The following is a 22,195-nucleotide window of genomic DNA, read 5'->3' as shown; positions in this document are numbered from 1 at the left end:
TTTTAGGGAGAATTAAAAAAAAAAAAAAAAGGATTATAGACACTAGGCTTTCTGTGCCCCACAATTGGAGAGAGATGGCACACACGACTGGCACTCAAGCACAAATGGCAAGATTAATCTCCCACTATTTATTTTTTTTCAGGGAGAATTAAAAAAAAACAAAAAAAAAAAAAACAGGGACTGTCCTACAATTACTATCTCCCTGCAGTAATCTCAGCAAGGTATGGCAGGCAGCAATAACAAGGAGTGGACTGCTGCACAAATTAAATAAAAAGTGTGGACAAACAAATAAGATAGCTGTGCAGAAAGGAAGGAACAACAGGATTTGTGCTTTGAAAAAAGCAGTTGGTTTGCACAGCGGCGTAAACACAGCAATGCAGCTATCAGGGAGCCTTCTAGGGCAGCCCAATGAGCTACAGCGCTGAGGGAAAAAAATGTAGCTTCCACTGTCCCTGCAAACAAAAGGTGGTGTTGGACAGTGGAAATCGCTACAGCACAAGCGGTTTGGGGGTTAATGGACCCTGCCTAACGCTATCCCTGATTCTGACGAAGCGGCAGCAACCTCTCACTATGCTCAGATCAGCAGCAGTAAGATGGCGGTCGGCGGGAATGCCCCTTTATAGCCCCTGTGACACCGCAGACAGCAAGCCAATCACTGCAATGCCCTTCTGTAAGATGGTGGGGACCAGGACCTATGTCATCACGCTGCCCACACTCTGCGTCCACCTTCATTGGCTGAGAAATGGCGCTTTTCGCGTCATTGAAGCGTGACTTTGGCGTGAAAGTCGCGTACCGCATGGCCGACCCCACACAGGGATGGGGACGGGTTTCATGAAACCCGACTGTGCCAAAAGTCGGCGACTTTTGAAAATGAACGATCCGTTTCGCTCAACCCTAGTTTTCAGAATGCTGAGAAGCGGGATGGTGATGCCAATTATGGCATCATCGCCGCTCACCATCTTGGTGCAGTCCTCAAAGTTTTGTAGGATGGTACATACACTGTGTGCAGAATTATTAGGCAAGTTGTATTTTGATCACATGATACTTTTTATACATGTTGTCCTACTCCAAGCTGTTCAGGCTTGAGAGCCAACTACCAATTAAGTAAATCAGGTGATGTGCATCTCCGTAATGAGGAGGGGTGTTGTCTAATGACATCAAAACCCTATATAAGGTGTGCTTAATTATTAGGCAACTTCTTTTCCTTTGGCAAAATGGATCAGGAGAGAGATTTGACAGGCTCTGAAAAGTCCAAAATTGTGAGATGTCTTGCAGAGGGAAGTAGCAGTCTTGAAAGTGCCAAACCTTTGAAGCGTGATCACCGAACAATCAAGCGTTTCATGGCAAATAGCCAACAGGGTCGCAAGAAGCGTGTTGGGCAAAAAGGCGCAACATAACTGCCCATGAATTGAGGAAAATCAAGAGTGAAGCTGCCAAGATGCCATTTGCCATGAGTTTTGCCATATTTCAGAGCTGCAAAATTACTGGAGTAACAAAAAGCTCAAGGTGTGCTATACTCAGGGACATGGCCAAGGTAAGGAAGGCTGAAAAACGACCATCTTTGAACAAGAAACATAAGATAAAACATCAAGACTGGGCCAAGAAATATCGTAAGACTGACTTTTCAAAGGTTTTATGGACTGATGAAATGAGAGTGACTCTTGATGGGCCAGATGGATGGGCCAGAGGCTGGATCAGTAAAGGGCAGAGAGCTCTACTATGCCAGCAAGGTGGAGGTGAGGTATTGGTATGGGCTGGTATCATCAAAGATGAACTTGTAGGGCCTCTTTGGGTTGAGGATGGAGTGAAGCTCAACTACCAGACCTACTGCCAATTTCTGGAAGACAACTTCTTCAATCAGTGGTACAGGAAGAAGTCAGTATCGTTCAATAAAAACATGATTTTCATACAGGACAATGCCCCATCACATGCCTCCAACTACTCCACAGCATGGCTGGCCAGTAAAGGTCTCAAAGAAGAAAAAATGATGATATGGCCCCTTGTTCACCTGATCTGAACCATATAGAAAACCTGTGATCCTTCATAAAATGTGAGATCTACAGGGAAGGAAAACAGTACACCTCTCAGAACAGTGTCTGGGAGGCTGTGGTGGCTGCTGCACGCAATGTTGATTGTAAACAGATCAAGTAACTGAAAGAATCTATGGATGGAAGGCTGTTGAGTGTCATCATAAAGAAAGGTGGCTATATTGGTCACGAATTTTGGGGGGTTTTGTTTTTGCATGTCAGAAATGTTTATTTCTAAATTTTGTGCAGTTATATTGGTTTACATGGTGAAAATAAAAAATAAACAAGTGAGATGGGAATATATTTGGTTTTTATTAAGTTGCCTAATAATTCTGCACAGTAATAGTTACCTGCACAAACAGATATCCTCCTAAGATACCTAAATATAAAAAAAACACTCTACTTTCAAAAATATTAAGCTTTGATATTTATGAGTCTTTTGGGTTGATTGAGAACATAATTGTTGATGACTAATAAAATAATCCAATAAAATAGATCTTGCCTAATAATTCTTCACACAGTGTATGTTTAACATCCATGTCCACTCCTGATGTCTTATCTGTAGAGTCTGAACTGAATATCAATGGCCTTGTTGATATTAGTACTCAACAACTGCCCTTCTCCTCACAAATCCTTTCCAACATATGCAGCGTAGAGTTCCAGCGTGTGGGGACATCACACACCAGTTGGTGAGCCGGGAGCTGAAAACGTTGCTGAAGCACGGCAAGGATGACTGAAGCTGTAGCTGACTTTCTAAAATGGGCAGACAGACGGCGTACATTCACTAGCAAATCCGGCAGCTCCTGGAAGTTTTTCAGAAAACGTTGAACCATGAGGTTGAGCACATGGGCCAAGCAATATACGTGTGAGATCACCTTACCTCAGAGCTACCACAAGCCAATGTTACACACGACCATGCCTGGCGGTAGGTTCAGCAGTGTCATCCAAATATCTGACTGCTCTTTCAGTGCTGTCCACAACTCTTCTGCATTGTGCGGTTTATTACCTATGCAGATGAGCTTCAGCATAGCCTGTTTTCACTTGGCTGAGGCAGTGCTGCAGTGCTTCCAGCTTCTGACTGATGTGTTGATATTAGGGATGGAGGCTGAGAAGACGGAGGAGGAGGTACAGGAGCTGTAGACTGTGGGGGCAACCCTGATTGATGCAGGACCCACAATCCTTGGCGTGGTGTTCTGTTATGACCTGGTGGTTAGGAGCACCAGGAATGACCTGATAGTTAAACCTCAAACAGGACAAGCTCTGGGATGTGGAAGCTCTGCTGACCGCAATCCCTAATCCTATCACACACACTAGAAATAGCCGTGGAGCGCTCCTGACGCTCCCTAGGCGCCTCGTCACAGCCTAAGAGCTAGCTAGCCCTAGAGATAGCAAATAAGCCTACCTTGCCTCAGAGAAATTCCCCAAAGGAAAAGGCAGCTCCCCACATATATTGACTGTGAGTAAAGATGAAAGTCACAAATGCAGAAATGAAACAGGTTTCAGCAAAGGGAGGCCAGACTTACTAAATAGACAGAGGATAGGAAAGGTAGCTTTGCGATCAGCACAAAAAACTACAAAAGACCACGCAGAGTGTGCAAAAAGACCTCCGCACCGACTAACAGTGCGGAGATGCCACTCTGCATCCCAGAGCTTCCAGCTAGAAAGACAAAATCATGATATCCAGCTGGACAAGAAAACAATGAACGAATTAGATACTATCAGGAACTTAGCTTCTGCTGGAGTAGACAGGTCACCAGAAAGATCCAAGAGCGAACTGAACCAATGCAGAAACATTGACAGCTGGCATGGAGTAACGATCTAAGTGGAGTTAAATAGAGAAGCCAACCAAAGGATAAACCACGTCACCTGTGTAAGGAACCTCAGAAGCAGCAGCTCCACTGACAGCTACCAGAGGGAGCCCACGGACAGAACACACCGAAATACCATTCACGACCACAGGAGGGAGCTTGACAACAGAATTCACAACAGTACCCCCCCCTTGAGGAGGGGTCACCGAACCCTCACCAGAGCCCCCAGGTCGATCAGGATGAGCCAAATGAAAGGCACAAACTAAATTGGCAGCATGAACATCAGAGGCAAAAACCCAGGAATTATCTTCCTGACCATAACCCTTCCACTTGACCAGGTACTCCACCACATACTCCAACTCCCCCTCGACCAACACCCGGGCAGGAGGATCAACGGAGGGAACCATAGGCGCCACGTATCTCCGCAACAATGACCTATGGAACACATTATGGATGGCAAAAGAAGCCGGAAGGTCCAAACGAAATGACACAGGATTAAGAACTTCAGAAATCTTATATGGCCCAATGAAACGAGGCTTACACTTAGGAGAGGAAACCTTCATAGGAACATGACGAGATGACAACCAAACCAAATCCCCAACCCGAAGTCGGGGACCAACACAGCGCCGGCGGTTAGCGAAACGTTGAGCCTTCTCCTGGGACAATGTCAAATTGTCCACCACATGAGTCCAAATCTGCTGCAACCTGTCCACCACAGTATCCACACCAGGACAGTCCGAAGGCTCAACCTGCCCTGAAGAGAAACGAGGATGGAAACCAGAATTGCAGAAAAAAGGAGAAACCAAAGTAGCCGAGCTGGCCCGATTATTAAGGGCGAACTCAGCCAAAGGCAAGAAGGACACCCAATCATCCTGATCAGCAGAAACAAAGCATCTCAGATATGTTTCCAAAGTCTGATTAGTTCGTTCGGTTTGGCCATTAGTCTGAGGATGGAAAGCCGAAGAAAAAGACAAATCAATGCCCATCTTAGCACAAAAGGACCGCCAAAACCTTGAAACAAACTGGGAACCTCTGTCCGAGACGATGTTCTCCGGAATGCCATGCAAACGAACCACATGCTGGAAAAACAATGGCACCAAATCAGAGGAGGAAGGCAATTTAGACAAGGGTACCAAATGGACCATCTTAGAGAAGCGATCACAAACCACCCAAATGACCGACATCCTTTGAGAAACAGGGAGATCAGAAATAAAATCCATGGAAATATGCGTCCAGGGCCTCTTCGGGACCGGCAAGGGCAAAAGCAACCCACTGGCACGAGAACAGCAGGGCTTAGCCCGAGAACAAGTCCCACAGGACTGCACAAAATAACGCACATCCAGTGACAAAGAAGGCCACCAAAAGGATCTAGCCACCAAATCTCTGGTACCAAAGATTCCAGGATGACCAGCCAACACCGAACAATGAACCTCAGAGATAACTCTACTAGTCCATCTATCAGGGACAAACAGTTTCTCCGTTGGACAACGGTCAGGTCTATCAGCCTGAAACTTCTGCAGCACGCGCCGCAAATCAGGGGAGATGGCAGACAAAATTACCCCCTCTTTAAGAGTACCCGCCGGCTCCGGAACACCCGGAGAGTCAGGCACAAAACTCCTTGACAGGGCATCAGCCTTCACATTCTTAGATCCCGGAAGGTATGAAACCACAAAATCAAAACGGGAGAAAAAGAGCGACCATCGAGCCTGTCTAGGATTCAACCGTTTAGCAGACTCGAGATAAGTCAAATTCTTGTGATCCGTCAAGACCACCACGCGATGTTTAGCTCCTTCAAGCCAATGTCGCCACTCCTCGAATGCCCACTTCATGGCCAACAACTCTCGATTGCCAACATCATAATTGCGCTCAGCAGGCGAGAATTTTCTAGAAAAGAAGGCATATGGTTTCATCACCGAGTCATCAGAACTTCTTTGCGACAAAACAGCCCCTGCACCAATCTCAGAAGCATCAATCTCGACCTGAAACGGGAGCGAAACATCTGGCTGGCACAGCACAGGGGCAGAAGAAAAACGACGCTTCAACTCCTGAAAAGCCTCTACAGCCGCAGAGGACCAATTGACCACATCAGCACCTTTCTTGGTCAAATCAGTGAACGGTTTAGCAATACTAGAAAAATTAGCGATGAAGCGACGGTAAAAAATAGCAAAGCCCAGGAACTTCTGTAGGCTCTTCACAGATGTCGGCTGAGTCCAATCATAAATAGCCTGGACTTTAACAGGGTCCATCTCGATAGTAGAAGGGGAAAAAATGAAACCCAAAAATGAAACCTTCTGAACTCCAAAGAGACACTTTGACCCCTTCACAAACAAGGAATTCGCACAAAGGACCTGGAACACCATTCTGACCTGCTTCACATGAGACTCCCAATCATCCGAAAAGACCAAAATGTCATCCAAATATACAATCATGAATCTATCCAGGTACTCTCGGAAGATGTCATGCATAAAGGACTGAAACACAGATGGAGCATTAGAAAGCCCGAATGGCATAACCAGGTACTCAAAATGGCCCTCGAGCGTATTAAATGCTGTTTTCCATTCATCACCCTGTTTAATTCGCACAAGATTATACGCCCCTCGAAGATCTATCTTGGTGAACCAACTAGCCCCCTTAATCCGAGCAAACAAATCAGACAGCAGCGGCAAAGGATACTGAAATTTGACTGTGATCTTATTAAGAAGGCGGTAATCAATACAAGGTCTTAAAGAGCCATCCTTCTTGGCCACGAAAAAGAACCCTGCTCCCAATGGTGACGACGACGGGCGAATATGACCCTTCTCCAAGGATTCTTTTACATAACTCCGCATAGCAGCGTGCTCTGGCACAGGTAAATTAAACAGACGGCCCTTACGAAGCTTACTACCAGGAATCAAATTAATAGCACAATCGCAATCCCTATGAGGAGGTAGGGCACCGGATTTGGGCTCCTCAAATACATCCCGGTAATCTGATAAAAACTCAGGGACTTCAGAAGGAGTGGAAGGCGAAATTGACAGCAATGGAACATCACCATGTACCCCTTGACAACCCCAGCCGGACACAGACATAGATTTCCAATCCAATACTGGATTATGGACCTGTAGCCATGGCAACCCCAAAACGACCACATCATGCAGATTATGCAACACAAAAAAGCGAATATCCTCCTGATGTGCAGGAGCCATGCACATGGTCAATTGCGTCCACTACTGAGGTTTATTCTATGCCAAAGGCGTAGCATCAATTCCTCTCAATGGAATAGGATACTGCAAGGGCTCCAAGGAAAAACCACAGCACCTGGCAAACTCCAAGTCCATCAAATTCAGGGCAGCGCCTGAATCCACAAATGCCATAACAGAATAGGACGACAGAGAGCAAATCAGAGTAACGGACAAAAGAAATTTAGACTGTACCGTACCAATGGTGGCAGACCTAGCGAACCGCTTAGTGCGCTTAGGACAATCGGAGATAGCATGAGTGGATTCACCACAGTAAAAACACAGTCCATTCCGACGTCTGTGTTCTTGCCGTTCAGCTCTGGTCAAAGTCCTATCACACTGCATATGCTCAGGCCTATTCTCAGAGAACATCGCCAAATGGTGCACAGCTTTGCGCTCACGCAAGCACCGATCGATCTGAATGGCCAAGTACATAGACCCATTCAGACCAGCAGGCGTGGGAAATCCCACCATGACATCCTTAAGGGCTTCAGAAAGACCCTTTCTGAAAATTGCCGCCAGGGCACATTCATTCCACTGAGTAAGCACAGACCACTTTCTAAACTCCTGACAGTACACCTCCGCTTCATCCTGACCCTGACACAATGCCAGCAAGATTTTCTCTGCCTGATCCACTGACTTTGGTTCATCATAAAGCAATCCAAGCGCCAGAAAAAAATGCATCAACATCACGCAATGCAGGATCTCCTGGCGCAAGGGAAAATGCCCAGTCTTGAGGGTCACCACGCAACAAAGAAATAATGATTTTTACCTGTTGAGCAGGGTCACCAGAGGAGCGGGGTTTCAAAGCTAGAAACAGTTTACAATTATTTTTGAAATTCAGAAACTTAGATCTATTCCCAGAAAATAAATCAGGAATAGGAATTCTAGGCTCTAACATCGGATTCTGAACCACAAAATCTTGAATGTTTTGTACCCTTGCAGTGAGATGATCCACACAAGAGGACAGACCTTGAATGTCCATATCTACACCTGTGCCCTGAACCACCCAAACGTTTAGGGGAAAAGAAAGACAAAACACAGTGCAAAGATAAAAAAAATTGTCTCAGAACTTCTCTTATCCCTCTATTGAGATGCATTAATACTTTTGGCGAGCTGTACTGTTATGACCTGGTGGTTAGGAGCACCAGGAATGACCTGATAGTTAAACCTCAAACAGGACAAGCTCTGGGATGTGGAAGCTCTGTTGACCGCAATCCCTAATCCTATCACACACACTAGAAATAGCCGTGGAGCGCTCCTGACGCTCACTAGGCGCCTCGTCACAGCCTAAGAGCTAGCTAGCCCTAGAGATAGAAAATAAGCCTACCTTGCCTCAGAGAAATTCCCCAAAGGAAAAGGCAGCCCCCCACATATATTGACTGTGAGTAAAGATGAAAGTCACAAACGCAGAAATGAAACAGGTTTCAGCAAAGGGAGGCCAGACTTACTAAATAGACAGAGGATAGGAAAGGTAGCTTTGCGATCAGCACAAAAAACTACAAAAGACCACGCAGAGTGTGCAAAAAGACCTCCGCACCGACTAACGGTGCGGAGATGCCACTCTGCATCCCAGAGCTTCCAGCTAGAAAGACAAAATCATGATATCCAGCTGGACAAGAAAACAATGAACGAATTAGATACTATCAGGAACTTAGCTTCTGCTGGAGTAGACAGGTCACCAGAAAGATCCAAGAGCGAACTGAACCAATGCAGAAACATTGACAGCTGGCATGGAGTAACGATCTAAGTGGAGTTAAATAGAGAAGCCAACCAAAGGATAAACCACGTCACCTGTGTAAGGAACCTCAGAAGCAGCAGCTCAACTGACAGCCACCAGAGGGAGCCCACGGACAGAACTCACCGAAATACCATTCACGACCACAGGAGGGAGTTTGACAACAGAATTCACAACAGTGTTCCATCCCAAGGTCTGACTGGGACCCAGCTTCCACTATGTTAACCCAGTGTGCCGTCAGTGAGACGTACCGTCCCTGGCCACAAGCACTTGTCCATGTGTCCGTGGTTAGGTGGTCTTTCCGAGTAACAGCATTGTTACGGGCACGGGTAATGTTGTGGGACACATGCTGGTGTAATGCCGGTACGGCATAGAGGGATAAATAGTGTCAACTGGGGACCGAGTACCTTGGGATGGCCACCACCATCAGGTTGCGGAAAGCTTCCTTCTCAACGATCCTAAAAGGCAACATTTCGAGTGCAAGCAGAAGAGACATGTTAGAATTTAGGACTGTGGCCTGTGGGCCGTTGGCTGGGTATTTCCGCTTGTGTTCCAATGACTAGGGTATAGACAACTGAAGGCTGTGCTGGGATAATGACGTGGATGGACTCGATGATGGTGCTGCTTGACTGTGGGCAACAAAAGGTGCAGGGCTAGAGGCATCTTCACATGCACGCTGGCCTGGGGATTGGCTTGTATGCAAAACAGTGGAAGAAGCAGTGGTGTCCCCTGCAGACAATGTTCTTGGAGCCTGGAGGTCGGCCCACAAAGTCAGGTGCTTTCCTGCCATGTGCCTGATCATGCTGGTGGTGGTCAGACTGGTACCCCTGCTGATGCGGGCATGGCAGGTGCTGCAAATGGCCTGTTTGGGGTTATAGGCAGAGTCTTTAAAAAATAACCAGTTCCAGGAAGATCTAACAGATGGAATGGCAACTTCCCTCATGTTGGTGTTACGGGGAACGGATGCACTCCTTCAGTCTGTGGCCACCACACTGCTTCTTCCTGCCTGTTGTGGTGATATGCCTCCTTCCCCATGTGTGCTGCTATCCTCGCTCTGAATGTCCTCCTGCCAGGTTGGGTCAGTCACTATGTCATCCACCACCTCATCTTCCACATCCGCACCCTGCTCCTCTTCCTGATTTTCTGGCAATTGTGTCTCATCATCGTCCACCTCTTGTGACACTTTCCCACCATTGCCTTCTTGTGACAGTGGCTGGTCAAAGCTTTGGACATCTCTACATGCGATCTCATCTGGCCCCACTTCAAGATGACCGGACGAGCGTTCGGAATCTTGAAAGGGAAAACTAAACAGCTCTTCAGAGTGTTCAAGTGTTGGATCAGTTGTTTCAGGTCACTTGGCATGGTGGGAGGAAGAAGGGTCAGGTTGAGGAATATCCAGTCCACACTCACGGCTACTCAGACTTGACCGTGTGGAAGATATGGTGGTGGTGGTGGCTAAGTGACTGGAAGCGTTGTCCACTATCCAACCAACATCCGTTTCACACTGCTCTGGCTTTAATAGTGGTGTGCTGCGATCTCCTAGAAACTGGGACAGGAAGGTCGAGCGAGAAGATGTGGGTCTTTGATGTGGCCCACTTTCAGCTTGGCCACGGCCTTGTCCTCTGCATGCACCATCAGCATCACTTTCACTTCTCCATCCCTTGCCCCTAGCCTTGCCCATTTTAAATGGACTACTGAACTATTTCAAAAGCTCAAAACAAATGTATTTATTTGGAGAAAAATTATATCTGATGAGTATGCCTTCAAAGCTACGATTTTTCCATCACAAATACAACAGGCCTCAGCCTGACATAACAGACTGTATACAATTTTTTTTTTTTAGATAATTGTATTTTTTATTTTTAGAACAGTGGAACAAGGCTAGCAGACAGAACTATGAAATTCATGCCTGCAAAGCTACAATTTTTCCAACGCAGATACAACAGGCCTCAGCCTGAATAAAAGACTGTATACATTTTTTTAGTTTTTTGGAGAATTTTTTTTTAAAAGAGTGGAACAAAGCTAGCAGATAGAACTATGAAACTTATGCCTGCGAAGCTACGATTTTTCCACCACAGATATACAATGTTAGGACTGGCGGAACGCACCAAGTATAAGGTGAAATGATTTTGGTGCGTTCGCAGTCCGGGGTCCACCGTGCAGGTGAAAACCTGCTGCTAGTAAATGGCAGCCCTATATGGCGGTGGAAGCGAACCCTGTAAAGCCACAGGTCCGCAATACCGCACTAATGAGTGCAAGCAAGGAGTCAGCGAACTCAATCCCAAGACTCGGGGTTGAAGTACGTTCAGACTACTTGCACACAACACTGCAACTGGGTGTGTTAGATAACTGATATAATTAGAGCACCTAAGTGCAAACTGTGTTGTGCTGGCAGACACCACTAAGCACCCAGACGTGGGTCAGGAAGCGCAATACTGGCACGTTGCGCCGCACTGGCGTTCACAGCAATAGACGCTGAATCGTGCGTAACACGTTGAGTGGTTAGTCGGGTGCTAGGTAGCAGCCATACTCCTTACGCGAACAGTCATACAATAGGGTAGGGGTATTTAATGAACGACTTGCACTCACAACACACACACGTATACAAATGTACACTAGCGCATGGCCGTGCGGTCATGCAAAGCTTATATAGCTGCAGTACGTTCAGGACCTTCCAATAAAGGACCAATGGGCAGCTGCCACAGAAGTTAGCCCTTTCAGGGCCTTCCAGGAAGACCAATGGGAACCGCTGCAGCATCTGAGCATGTGACCCTCGATCTCCAACGGGAGATCTCACCCTGGGCATGCTCAGAAGGGAAAAAGCAGGACTTAGTCCCAAAAGTGTCCACTCGCTGCCCAGCACTGGCTTTAATGGCAAAAGCTGGAAAAGCAACGGCAAGCATAAGCACAGAGTGAGACTGAGCCAGACGCAAGGACCGACGTCTCCGCTGAGCAGGTTCCACTGCGGCAGGAAAATGGGAGACCGCAGCAGAAGCGGCCCGAGATTCCCCCTGTGCAGAAGCGGGAACTCGACCCCTAACATTACCCCTCCTGGGCCCCCCCCCCTTGGACCTCGCTACGCTCGAAGGCAGCAATGAGCTGTGGAGCCCGAATGTGCTCAGCAGGCTCCCAAGAACTGTCCTCAGGACAATAGCCCTTCCAGTCCACCAGACAGAATTTTTTGCCACGTACAACCTTGCACCCCAGAATGGCATTCAACTCGTAATCGTCCGTAGACGAACCCGATGTCCCGGCAGATGACTCGGAAAACCGGGACATGTAACATGTATACGGGCTTCAAAAGGGACACATGAAAGGTGTCGGTGATACCTAGGCGAGGCAGAAGGGCTAAACGGTAGACCACAGGATTCTCCTGTTCGAGGACCTTAAAAGGACCCAAGTAGCGAGGTACAAACTTAGTGGACTCAACTCGCAGCCTGATGTTACGGGCGGAGAGCCGCACTAAGTTGCCAGGAGCAAAGGTCGGAGCGGGGCACCGATGTGCATCGGTGGAGGACCTCATTCTCTCCTTGGAAGCCCGAATGGCATCCTGAGTGCGATCCCAAATGTCCCATGCCTCCACAGCCCAGTCTGCTACCCTGGAATCGGAGGAAGACACGGGCATGGGCACAGGTACCCGCGGATGCTGACCATAGTTAAGGAGGAATGGAGTCTGTCCAGTGGAGTTGGCTACAGCGTTGTTCAGAGCAAACTCCGCCCATGATAGCAAAGATGCCCAGTCATCTTGCCTAGCAGAGACAAAATGTCGCAGATATGTGACCAAGGTCTGGTTGGCTCTCTCTACCAACCCATTCGTCTCGGGATGATAGGCAGAAGAGAGATTTAACTCAATACTGAGAAGATGACAAAGCTCTCTCCAGAACGGAGACGCAAACTGGTGACCCCGATCACTGACAATTTTGTCCGGCATACCGTGAAGGCGGAAGATATGTTTAATAAACAACGCTGCCAAGGCCGGTGCAGAAGGTAGCCAAGGAAGCGGCACCAAATGCACCATTTTAGAAAAATGGTCGGTGATCACCCAAATGACGGTACAGCCACGTGACTTGGGCAAACCCACCACAAAGTCCATCCCGACCATCTCCCAGGGCCTGTCTGCCACCGGCAGAGGATATAACAATCCAGCTGGCTTTTGTCGCAGAGACTTATTTTTGGCACAGGAGACGCATGCCCAAACATAGTCTCCGACATCACAAACCATATGTGGCCACCAGTACATTCCCGCCAGCAACTCAGATGTCCTCTTTGCCCCAAAGTGTCCACCCACTCTGGACGAATGAGCCCAAGAGAGAACCTCCGGTCACAAATTGATGGGAACAAAAGTCTTACCCAGAGGCACAGACTCTAGCGAAACCGGGGCTACGGTTCTCAGACTCTTTGAAGGGACAATAAGCCGAGGCTCCTCTTCCTCCTCCTCAGTTGACACAAGGGAGCGAGAGAGAGCGTCAGCACGAATGTTCTCCCCGGCGAGATAATGGAGAGTGAAGTGGAACCGGGAGAAGAACAAGGACCATCTGGCCTGACGAGAATTCAGTCGCTGGGCTGTACGCAAATAGACCAAATTTTTGTGGTCCGTGAAGACTTGGAAGGGAAACCGAGCACCTTCCAAAAGATGTCTCCACTCCGAAAAGGCCAACTTCATTGCTAGCAACTCCCTATCCCCGATGGAGTAATTTCTCTCCGCTGGTGTGAAGGTCTTTGAGAAGAAGAAGCATGGATGCTTCCGACCTTGAGCATCCTTTTGATAGAGGACTGCTCCAGCACCAACGGATGAGGCATCCACCTCCATTAGGAATGGCTTATCTACATCGGGACGATGTAAGATGGGAGCGCTAGCAAAATGAGACTTTATAGAAGTGAAGGCCTTGGAGACCTCTTCCGACCACAATTTGGGATTCGCTCCCTTCTTGGTGAGGGATACCAAGGGAGCTACCAAAGTAGAGAAGTGGGGAATGAAATGGCGATAGTAATTTATGAACCCCATAAAGCGCTGCACCGCTTTACGAGAATGGGGTTCTTGCCAGTCCATCACAGCCTGTAGTTTGGCAGGATCCATAGCCAATCCCTGGGCAGAGATGATATAGCCCAGGAGAGGTAAAGACTCCTGCTCAAACAAAGACTTCTCCAACTTTGCATAAAGGGAATTCGCCCGTAAGAGTTCGAAGACTCTGCCAACATCTCTCCGGTGGGAGTCAATATCTGGAGAGAAGATGAGAATATCATCCAGATAGACTACGACCGAGGTGGAAAGCATATCCCGGAAGATATCATTGACAAAGTCCTGAAAAATGGCTGGGGCATTACAGAGCCCGAAGGGCATCACCAGATACTCATAGTGCCCATCCCTGGTATTAAAAGCCGTTTTCCATTCGTCCCCCTCACGGATACGAATCAGGTTGTAGGCACCCCGCAGATCTAGTTTGGTGAATACCTTTGCTCCCCTTAGCCTGTCAAAGAGCTCAGAAATCAAGGGCAATGGGTACTTATTTTTTAATGGTGATAGCATTAAGACCCCTGTAATCAATGCAAGGACATAATTCCCCGTTCTTCTTCTGTACGAAGAAGAATCCCGCCCCTGCAGGAGACACTGGCTTCCTAATGAACCCTCTTGCCAAATTCTCCTGAATGTATTGAGACATAGCCTCCGTCTCAGGGAGAGAGAGGGGATATGCCCTTCCCCGCGGAGGTTCCGCCCCAGGCAAGAGATCAATAGGACAGTCGTAGGGACGATGAGGCGGTAGAGTCTCTGCAGCCTTTTTAGAGAATACGTCTGCATAACCCCAGTAGCACTTGGGAAGAGAAGAAAGGTCTGCGGGTATCTCAGTAGTAGAAACCTGTACACACTCATTCACACACCTGCCCATACAAGACTCACTCCAACCCAATATTCTCCCTGAGGACCACTCAATATGTGGGGAGTGGAAACGGAGCCAGGGTATTCCCAGTAAAATCTCATCCATTCCCTCGGGAAGGACAAGAAGGGAAATAATCTCCTGGTGGGAAGGGGACATGAACAACGAGAATGGTACAGTCTGGTATGTGATTTGCTGTGGAAGTGTCGACCCATTCACAACTCTAACAGTTACAGGCTTGGCAAGCATAACAAGTGGTACAGTGTGGCGCAGAGCAAAAGCAGAGGACATGAAATTTCCCTCTGCTCCTGAATCCACACAAAGCTCGACTGTTAGAGTGGATGAGTCAAACAGGATTGTCCCCTTGAAGGACAGTTTGGAGGAAAATGCCGCTGTGTCTAGCGAACCTCCCCCTATGGTTACTAGATGCGATTGTTTTCCCGACCGCCGTGGACATTTATAAGTGTAATGTCCTAGTTGGTGACAATTTTTACAAACCATGGGTACTCGAGCGGCTTGAGACTTAGGTCCCGCTCGAGAAACCTCCATGGCCTTATGGGAGTCGGACGCCAGAACGGGAGATTCAAGAGGTCTGGCGAAGGTGGGAGACAGTCTAAACCTCTGCCTACACTGGGTCCGCTCTAACCTCCGCTCGTGAAAACGGAGGTCGATGCGGGTAGATAGAGAAATAAGCTCCTCCAGTGTGGAGGGTATCTCCCTGGTGGCCAAGGCATCCTTCACGTGGTCTGCCAGTCCCTTCCAGAATACCGGAATTAGAACTTTATCCGACCACTCTAACTCTGAGGCTAGAGTCCGGAACTGGACGGCAAACTGGCTGACCACGGACAAGCCCTGAGTAATTGTCAATAACTGGAGCGCGGTATCGTGGGTAATACGGGGTCCCAAAAAGACCTGTTTCAGAGCGTCCAGAAAGAGAGGAGCACTCTGTACCACATGATCATCACGCTCCTAAAGTGGCGTTGCCCACTCCAACGCCCTGCCCGACAAGAGAGATAAAATAAATTCCACTTTCGCCCGTTCCGTAGGGAAATGCGCCGCCAGGAGCTCGAGGTGTATGGAGCACTGGCTTACGAATCTGCGACATTGTTTACTGTCACCAGCAAACTTGTCAGGAAGCGGGAGACGGGATATAGTCGGAGCAGGGGTGGCAGCGGACAAACTGGCTGCGGCTACACTTGCAGCATGAACAGCGACAGCAGTGACATCCACAGCTGAGGTTGAACGCTCTAGAGCCACCAACCTTCCCTCCAGCTGCTGAATGTACCGCTGTAAACGCTGATCGTCCGCCATTTACTAGCCAGACCCTGGCACTAGTTTCTGTTAGGACTGGCAGAACGCACCAAGTATAAGGTGAAATGATTTTGGTGCGTTCGCAGTCCGGGGTCCACCGTGCAGGTGAAAACCTGCTGTTAGTAAATGGCAGCGCTATATGGCGGTGGAAGTGAACCCTGTAAAGCCACAGGTCCGCAATACCGCACTAATGAGTGCAAGCAAGGAGTCAGCGAACTCAATCCCAAGACTCAGGGTTGAAGTACGTTCAGACTACTTGCGCACAACACCGCAACTGGGTGTGTTAGATAACTGATATAATTAGAGCACCTAAGTGCGAACTGTGCCGTGCTGGCAGACACCACTAAGCACCCAGACGTGGGTCAGGAAGCGCACTTCTGGTGCGTGGCGCTGCACTGGCGTTCACAGCAATAGACGCTGAATCATGTGGAACACGTTGAGTGGTTAGTCGGGTGCTAGGTAGCAGCCATACTCCTTACGCGAACAGTCATACAATAGGGTAGGGGTATTTAATGAACGACTTGCACTCACAACAAACACACGTATACAAATGTACACTAGCGCATGGCCGTGCGGTCATGCAAAGCTTATATAGCTGCAGTATGTTCAGGACCTTCCAATAAAGGACCATTGGCAGCTGCCACAGAAGTTAGCCCTTTCAGGGCCTTCCAGAAAGACCAATGGGAACCGCTGCAGCATCTGAGCATGTGACCCTCGATCTCCAACGGGAGATCTCACCCTGGACATGCTCAGAAGGGAAAAAGCAGGACTTAGTCCCAAAAATGTCCGCTCACTGCTGCCCAGCACTGGCTTTAATGGCAAAAGCTGGAAAAGCAACAGCAAGCCTAAGCACAGAGTGAGACTGAGCCAGACGCAAGGATAAGCACAGAGTGAGACTGAGCCAGACGCAAGGACCGACGTCTCCGCTGAGCAGGTTCCACTGCGGCAGGGGAAACTTGGGAGACTGCAGCAGAAGCGGCCCGAGTTTCCCCCTGTGCAGAAGCGGGAACTCGACCCCTAACACACAAGGCCTCAGCCTGACATAGCAGACTTTAATTTATTGGGGGGGTTGGAGAACTTTTAAAATAAAAAAAAAATGGAACAAGGCTAGCAGACAGAATTATGAAACTAATGCCTTTGAAGCTACGATTTTTTCAGGCTTCAGCCCGACATAACAGACTGTATACATTTTTGGTTTTTTTTTGAGAATTAAAAAAAAAAAGTGGATCAAGGCTAGCAGACAGAACTATGGAACTTATGCCTGCGAAGCTATGATTTTTCAAACACATACACCAGGCCTCAGCCTGACATAACAGACTGTATAAAATATTTTTTTGGGGGGGTGAATTTTTGAAAAAAAAAAAGAAAAAAGGAGAACAAGGCTAGCACACAGAACTATGAATGATACGTATGCCAGCAAAACTATAATTTTTCCACCACCGATACACTAGCCATCAGCCTCAGATAACAGACTGATCTAAATGTGGCTTTGATTTTTTTGGGCACAACTAAATTGTGTCAAATTGGCTATGACACAAAAGCAGGAGCAGGTATCAGGTGAAGAAAAAAAAGTCACAGAAATCTGCAGCTAGATATATGTTAAATAAGCAGCAGCAGACAGTAATGGAACTTTTGGAGGTATGCGATTGAGTCGCCCCGCAGGCTAGGGGGACTCGGTACCGGGTCCTGCTGTTTCACAGGGGGATGTCACGGTGGCTGCAACCTGGTCCATGGCCTTGGGCCCCCATGTAAAAGGGGAAGGTCTTTAAAGGGATAAAGTTTATGTTCGTGACGCCACCTGTGGTATTCGGTCAGTGGGGACCGACGCTGCTTTAAGGGGTCCGCTGGGGTGATGTTATGGCAGCTAGATGGTATATCTTCCCACAGGTGAAGTATATCCCCAGGGCTCCTGATGTGTAGATGGTGGTATGGTGAGAGGTGCAGAGAAGAACGAGGACACAAGGTTGCAGTCTCTTTACCTTTACTGAAGACTTCAGCACCCACAGTCCAGGGCACCAGACCACAGGGCAAGCAGAGAAGTTCGGGCAGTCCAGAGACAAGCAAGTTCCCCTGGGTAAGTCAGGTGGGAGCCTACCACTCTGCACTTTCTGTCTCTAAGTCCCTGCTGCTACTAAGTGTCTCAACAAGGTCTTTAATCATTGTGCTGTCTGTTGTGAATTCTGTTGTCGGGCTCCCTCCTGTGGTCATGAATGGTACTTCGGCTGGTTCTGTCCATGGACTTCCTCTGGTGGGTGTTTCTGAGTTTCACAGGTGACGAGGTTAATTCGTTAGCTGCTGCTCTATTTAACTCCACTTAGATCTTTGCTCCTGGCCACCTGTACTGTTATGACCTGGTGGTCAGGACAATAATGGACCTGGTGGTTAAGAGCACACGGAATGACCTGATAGTTACTGATAATAAGGACGAGCTCTGGGACGTGGGAACTCTGCTGACCGCAATCCCTAAACCTATCAAACACACTAGAAATAGCCGTGGATTGCGCCTAACGCTCCCTATGCAACTCGGCACAGCCTAAGAAACTAGCTAGCCCTGAAGATAGAAAAAATAAAGCCTACCTTGCCTCAGAGAAATTCCCCAAAGGAAAAGGCAGCCCCCCACATATAATGATTGTGAGTAAAGATGAAAATACAAACACAGAGATGAAATAGATTTAGCAAAGTGAGGCCCGAGTTACTGAACAGACCGAGGATAGGAAAGGTTACTTTGCGGTCAGCACAAAAACCTACAAAAAGACCACGCAGAGGGCGCAAACAGACCCTCCGCACTGACTCACGGTGCGGAGGCGCTCCCTCTGCGTCCGAGAGCTTCCAGCAAGCAAGACAACAAATTAAATAGCAAGCTGGACAGAAAAATAGCAAACCAAAGAAATACAAGCTGGAACTTAGCTTCTGATGGGAAGACAGGTCACAAGAACGATCCAGGAGTGAACAGACCAATACTGGAACATTGACAGGTGGCATGGAGCAAAGATCTAAGTGGAGTTAAATAGAGCAGCAGCTAACGAATTAACTTCGTCACCTGTGAAACTCAGAAACACCCACCAGAGGAAGTCCATGGACAGAACCAGCCGAAGTACCATTCATGACCACAGGAGGGAGCCCGACAACAGAATTCACAACAGCTGTCCTAGGATAGGTACCTCTATGGCAGGCAGCTCGGGCCGTAGGTTCTGGGGTCCGTTCTTTGTGACTCCGGACTCCTAAGTGCTGCTGTGCCACAGGCAATTGTGGGAAGAGTTTTGGGAATGCAATGCCCTCCGGTTCTGCTCCATGTCGTAGAGTACACGGGAGCCTCGGGCTCCCAGTTCCTGGATTCTTGCGCCGTAGCTTTTCAGAGGCCTGCTCGTGGCCTCCTGGAGCTCTCACTTTCCTCTGTGCTCCACTCCTGTCTGTCCTCGCACACAGACTGAGCTCACTCTGCCTCCAAACCAAGATCTTTATTCAGGGAAGCTGCCCTAAAACAGGGCTTGGAACTCCCCCTCCTGGCCTGGAAGTGGAAGGTGTTGTTTGTGTGTAAACCTACCAAAGGAAATCTCACTTGTCTCCAGACATAGCACTATCCTCCCCGTGAGGAAGACAGCACAACTGTGGTACCCGAACTTCTGGGGTGCCACACAATGAGAGCTATGTACTCACATACAGTACCTGCAGGCCTTGCACTGATGTGGATATGCACACATAGACTCCCCTGCCTACCTAGCGCTGCAATCTCGGGACCACTGAATTAGCCCTAAAAAGGACTGTTGGTTTCTCAGGAGTTGTGGACTGAACAGTTGCAAACCTACACTAACTATTAAAAGCACAATTCTGATGCTATGTCAGCAGCAGCTCTCCCTACACTAGCTAAGTCTGGAGCAGAATGCAGCGAGAAGGGCAGCGCCAGGTCTCTTATAGACTTATATACTGGGCAGCAAGGTGGCTCAGTGGATAGCACTGCAGCCTTGCAGCGCTGGGGTCCTGGGTTCTAATCCCACCTTGGAAAACATCTGTAAGGAGTTTGTATGTTCTCCCCATGTTTGCGTGGGTTTCCTCCGAGTACTCCGGTTTCCTCCCACATTCTAAAGACATACTGATAGGGAATTTAGATTGTGAGCCCCATCAGGGACAGTGATGATAATGTGTGCAAAACTGTAAAGCGCTGCGGAATATGTTAGCGCTATATAAAAATAAAGATTATTATAAAGATTATTATTATTAAAGACCTGATGATGCTGTGCAGCCAGCCAATCACTGTAATACCACAACAAAGATGGCTGTGGCATTACAGTGCATGGCTGACAATCCCTGCACTGTCATTGGCTCTCTATAGGGGGCGGAGATCCGAGCTCCTGCCGAATAATCCCAGAAATACTCGGAGCTCTCCAAGTACACCGAGTATAGTGATTCTCGGGCGAGTTACAAGTAGTGGTGAGCATGTTCGCTCATCATTAGTCCTGATGGATAAACACATACGGTTGTTCCCTGAAAGTGTTGACTGCCTAACTTTCATTAAGATGAACAAGTCATGGATCTCCAATGACTTTTGCACCCCAATCGCAGACTGTACAGACTAGGTGATATTGCATTTTTTTGTGTGATGCATTAATGTCACGTAACTGCGCTCTGTGATATCTTTAGTGTCGCTTCTCTTGCTGCTGCTGCTGCTGCTGCTGCTGCTGATGTTAACACAAATTTGTGGAAATGTGAACATGGTTGGTCTACATCTGCTGCGTTAGCTGTAGTGGAAGATGTGTTGGTCCCAATTATACTATTTTTATTCTTGTTAAAGTTATTCCACTGTGGTGGTGTCAGGCCCTCATTTTTTAAAATGTGAACACTCCAAGTTAGGTGTCCTTCTGCTATACTGGGTGTAGTGAAAGACCTAATGGTCCCTATTAGACTATTTCTACTGTGTTGAAATTGATGCCACTTTGGTGGTGTATGCCAATAATTTTTGGTTGAGTAACCATCTGCTGGATTGGGTGTAGAGAAAGACCTGTTGGTCCCTATTCTACTATTTCTACTGTGGTGAAATTGATGCCACTTCTGTGGTGTAAGGCACTGACAATAACTTTGGGAAATGTGAACACTCCTTGTTAGGTCTCCTTCATGCGTTTTGCCTGTAGCAGTATGTCTCCAAGATCATCAGGCGTCTACTTCCTTGTACTCAACTACACATGTTAATATCCTTACATTTTTCTGACAATGGTAGTCTAGAAAACTGATATTTGTTCCACTTGCATGAACGCAGGTAAAGGAGTTGCATGTGGTGTCAGGGCTCCCAGAAAAAAAATGGCCCTACACCGATCTCTCACCCACCTCGTCTTACAGTGATGTTGATTGGAAAGCTTTAAATGCTGTCCCAGACCCTGGTACCTCATGCCTGGCTGATTGCTGCAGTTTCATGCTGCAATTTGTACTGAGGGTGAATTGAGGCCACTTTCCTGGTGTCTGTCCCTCATTTGATGTGTTTTGGCAGCATTTGGGCCGTTCTAAGGTATTGTGCATGCATTTGTTGTTGTCTCCCATTGACTATAATGGTGTTTTGACGAATTAATCGGCGAATATTGCAAAATCAGCTAACTAAATCCAAATCGAATATTGAAATATTCGCTCATCTCTATTCTTTGCATTTAAAACAGTACAGTACACCTGTTTTGTTTCCTTATAAAAAGGATAATTTTTGGACTGATTAAAAAAAAGCTATTGCTTCTTTATTTAGCAAATACAAAGCTCTTTATACTCCCAAAGGGCCCCTTCTCACTTGCGAGAAATACATCTGAGTTTCGCAGGTTAAAACCCTGCTCTGGCGCCGGCACTCCAGAGCGGAGCGTGCAGCTCCATGTATTGCTGTGCGGCCGCACGCTCCACTCTGGAGTGTCAGCGCCAGAGCAGGGTTTTAACCTGCGAGACTCGGACGTATTTCTTGCAAGTGAGAAGGAGCCCAAAGAAGGATAATTCTTGCACCAAACCATGTGTAAATGCCATGGCTTCTTCACTTTCTATTACCTTTCTATAAGCAACAGCATGTTATGTTTGCACTAGATATCTCAAAATGGCTCAAAAATTCCATAGGAATTCACAGTGTTCTACACATATTTTTCAGGCAATTGGAGGCTTTTTAAATATGTAATTCACGCAATTTTATTCACCGCAAATTGAATTTTTAGGAGAAATTTGGCTAAGCCGGCGATGTTGATTTTCAAAGATCCGCTCATCT

The sequence above is a fragment of the Ranitomeya imitator genome, chromosome 3 (genome assembly GCF_032444005.1).
Source record: "Ranitomeya imitator isolate aRanImi1 chromosome 3, aRanImi1.pri, whole genome shotgun sequence".
In the NCBI taxonomy this organism is placed as follows: Eukaryota; Metazoa; Chordata; class Amphibia; order Anura; family Dendrobatidae; genus Ranitomeya; species Ranitomeya imitator.
The sequence above is the reverse complement of the archived record's forward strand: the minus strand, read 5'-3'. Positions refer to the sequence as shown.